Consider the following 4,470-nt stretch of genomic DNA (forward strand, 5'->3'; position numbering starts at 1 on the left):
TAGAGGCACTACAAATTTGGGGAGTTGAAGAAGTTGAGTAGGCTTGGTAATTTCAAGCCAAGGTGGAGATTTGTTAGATTTGTCTAGAAATTAAGTTGACAAGTTGGAAATTTCATCTTGGTTGGCGGCCAACTTATTGGAAATTTCATCTTGGTTGGTGGCCAAACTTTGAACATGTGAATTTCATATTTGGTGGCTAACTTGTACACATTGGAAAATTCTTTGGTAGGTGGCCAAACTTTGAACATATTGTTCTTGAAACTCAACTATAAATAGGCCTAAGTATTTCCATTAGAAATCATCCCAAAAACAAGTTCTCTCTTCCTCTTGTATTCTTCATTCTCCCACTTTGGGAATTCCAAAGAATTCCATTTGTTGTAATATTGGCGATATAGTGAAGTTATCATCCGGTGTGGTGCCCGAGGAGTAGACGATATTCTCGTCGAACCTCGTAAATTTGGTGTGTTGTCTCTTTTATTGTTTTTTATTCGGTTCTTTTCCATTGTGTTTCAATATTCAATAGTTTGACAGGTTTATCCGCTGTGCAACCTTGGGTGGTTTTAATCTTGACATTTTAGGTCAATTTTAAAATTACGTTCGTGTGGGAAATAACCCGTTTTCCCCAACATCGGCTACCTTTTTTTTCCTTCTTTTTATGGAGACACCCTTATTTCCTTATTACATTTCGGAGATGAGCCAATTCTAAAACTTCAAATAACTTGCAACTCTATCATACTTGCTGTTCGGTGTGCGGTATTCTGATTCATGAAGGGGGAGGACGTGTGCTATTCGGAAGTCGTCGGCCATTTATGAAAGAACTGAATAGATGCAAGGCTCTTGATGGTTGTGCAAATGGTACCATATGTGCAGCCCCCCTCACAGTAGCAAAAGTCAATAAATTTCCATATTCAGTCACCCAACCTCCGACCTAACCCAAAAAAAATAGACCCAAGTAAATGCAGAAAGTTGCCGACATTAAAGGCATAACTCTTTATGTATGTTGGCATTGCATTAAAAACCTGGTATTTGTGAAACCATGCTCCATATGGGACTGTAATCTTGAACTTCAAATCATGAGCTAGTTCACGAACCAGTGTTCTCGACCCGAGCAGTGGCACAACCGAGTCTTGATCCCCACTGCAACCATATATATATGTTACATCATCTATGCTACATGCCAAACAAGGTAAGTGATTCAGGGTCTTACCTGAATATCCAAACAGGAATGCCGTTTTGGATTATTTTTTTGAGAATAGGAAGAATGTTTATGCCACCATCCATGTCATTGTACCTTAATCGACTGTTCAGTGCAGAAAAAAAAATCATGTAGTCAACAAGACTTGCATGAAAAGCAAAATATAAAGCATGTCACTGACTTAAGATACCATAGTTCATAAGGTTAATAAGGTACTATACTTGGAATAAATGCTACAGGTGGTAATCCTTATCCATGCATAACCGAACTCCCGAACCCAGTATTCTTTTAAAAATGCCGTAGACTTGTAGTTAACTTGGATTATTTTACAAAGAACTCTCTGAGGTTCACTATTTCAAAAGATGGAAGGGAATGATGTGAAACTGCTTACCCACTGCACATACTCCAAGGATAAGGTAATTTGGTGCGATTGGCATGAAGTGCCATCTGAACCTCAGGGAGGTTGAAGTAGAAACGCCTTTCAAAGCTCATACACACATCAACGCCAATACTTATCTTATTGGCCTGCGTGTATCAGAAAAATGAATTATTGTACAAGTAAACGAATAAAAGAATGCAGGGTTTAATCCAGTTGGTTCATGTAACAAATTCTTAAGAAGTCATCGCCCTTTTTTTGTACCGAAACAAAGGGAAGAAAGTATTACCATTTTCCGCAATCGCAACTCTTGTTCCACTATAGATGGATAACAAACATCTAGGATAACATCATAAGTGTTTATATATTCACCAACAATGCGATTTGCTTCACTTATGGCCTTGTTGCAGGATCGGGATATATTATGAGGACTGTCAAAGGTATAGTCATCGAAATCGCATTCATTCATGATGGTAAGGCCGATTTCATCTGAAATCATCCCATGCGACCAGAAGAATTCATATGTTGCCGGAACATCCCGGTCAAGTGTGAGAAGGGGATTCCCAATCTAAATCAGAGCAAATCAAGTAAAAACATTACACCGATCACAGTTGAATGTTAAACTTTTTGTTTCTTGTAAAAGGACGTAGGGTAGTGCAAGTTTTCTTACAGCAACTCCTTTGATGTTAAACTTGAACCCAGTTGAATGTGCATTATGATCCAGTAGAACTTCAGCCAACTGTGGTATGTAATGTCCTGTATGACATGTATAACCAAGTAATGAAGCTGTAACATATATAATATTCTATTTCGATATGGTAAACGAGTTGGAATTGACATAGAAAACACTTTCCAGAGTGTTTCCTGTAAACATTTCTCTTGGGATCGAACAAAGTGGCAAATTTGCCTTAGGATAAGGGAATCGGTAGTAAGAGATGCCTAGTACGATGTAACTGCATCCTCTTATTGTTCATTTTCATAATAACTCATGTGCAAATCGGATGAATGATTAACGAGCTCTCACGTGGATTAAAGTATAAGTAGGTGATTAATTATCTAAAAACTTACCTGCATAACTTTCTCCAGTAAGAAACAGTTTTCTGGACTTGAGTTCTGGGAACTTCTCATACCATTTCATCATGAAAATATACATATCCTTGGCTGACAAGAATAAGAGATTGAGTTCAGAACAATTTTTCTCTCTCCAAAACTGATAATTTCAATATCTAACAGTGAAGTTCGTTGCTGGAATCATCCTAAAATAGGTTGAAGAAATCAAAATACCAGTGGAAGCGTCCCCACGAATTAAATCTGAAGAGGTATTTGAGTAAGACCATCCTACACCAGCAGGGGACTCAACAAACAGGAGATTTGATACTATTAAGATAAGAAAATGAATAGAGTGAGAAAAACATAAACGTGTCCAACATTTGTGTTTATTAGCAATCAAACACTGAAATGCATTTCATTTGAATGTGATGGAAATGCTTTATACCTTTATTCCATGACATTAAATTCCTCCGAAGGCTTCGACCATCGCCCCTAGGATAAAATGGACCCAGTTCAGTAAAAGCACCCCCTCCAACAGAGGAACACCCCGGTCCTGAAATGGAATTTGAAGACTATATAAACAGATAAACATCCCTATTTCCAGGACCACGACATATAATCAATCTCTCTCAACATGAATAAATTCATAATGCTGAAGGTTTGTGAGCCTCAACATGAATGAGACATGTAGCAGTATCAGGCTCCATTACCCCGAATTTCGACGCTACGGATAAGGGTATATTCAAAAAAAAAAATTTTGAGTTTTCTCATATACTCTGGAATATCATATTCTTATACCATGTTTGAATATTTGTGGAATTTAGGTATCAATTATTGGTATATATGATGAAATCTGGTTAACATTGGTATTAGATTATGCAGTTAGTTTCTATTGGAAGAACGCAATTTCAAAAGATACTCTTTGAGAAATAAGTTAATAATGCCCAAGCATTGGTAAAAGGAACCAAAGTACAGCAAGTTGGAGAAGAAGAAAATGGACCTTCAAAAGGTAAATAGAAAAACCAACAACAATAAAGTCATCTACGGCAAACAAAAAAACAGTTAGAAAACAGTGAAAGAAGAAAAGAATGCAAGTGCTCACCGATCAAAACAGTCAACAATGCCAACATATTTCACGGTAAAACTCATAATTTAGTGGACAAATCAACAAAAGTTTTCGAAAACAATGGCTTAAGATTCGAGCTTTAAGAAGAGCAAAACAAGCAAGCAAGCAAACCTCCATTGAGCCAGAGAGTGAGGGGCTTGTTGGCAGGGTCTTTCTCAGCTTCAACAAAGTAATAAAACAAGCTTCTCCCGGCTTTGACATCCACATCCACATACCCAGCATACTGCTTAAACCCAACCGGCGGCTGACCCGGTAATTTCACAACCAGGTCCTCCGCCGGATACCCTTTCACCACCACCACCACCACCGCCAATGCAAACTCAACAAAACCCCACCAAACTCGTTCCACCTACCCATCTCAAAATATCCTTTTTTTGCCTTCACGCAGATGAATTACATTTACACATCAGAACAGTGTATATAGGCAAGAAACACACACAAAAAAACCCAAAAATGTAAAAAAAAAAATGAATAAAGTGAGGAAAAGGAAACAGAAAATATATTTACAATGATGATAATGATAAACATAAGCAATATGTTAATCCTATTATCCTATTTATATAGTAACATATAATTACGTTGCTGCGTTGCATATACTTACAAGAAGCACGTGAATTATTGGTTTGCTTTAACAAAAATGTAGCTTCTATAGAGTTTTAATAATGAGAAAGAGATGAATTGTGCTCCATATAGGAACTTGCTGTAAAGATATATATAGATGTT

The 4,470-nt window shown here is 37.2% G+C and overlaps 1 pseudogene; it reads right to left on the minus strand.

Moving 5' to 3' along the window:
* Nucleotides 1–645: 645 nt before the first annotated feature.
* Nucleotides 646–4,231, minus strand: LOC120180447 (annotated as a pseudogene).
* Between the last annotated feature and the right edge of the window lie 239 nt (nucleotides 4,232–4,470).

Source organism: Hibiscus syriacus, unplaced genomic scaffold (genome assembly GCF_006381635.1).
Source record: "Hibiscus syriacus cultivar Baekdansim isolate YM2019G1 unplaced genomic scaffold, ASM638163v2 tig00112496_pilon, whole genome shotgun sequence".
Lineage (NCBI taxonomy): Eukaryota > Viridiplantae > Streptophyta > Magnoliopsida > Malvales > Malvaceae > Hibiscus > Hibiscus syriacus.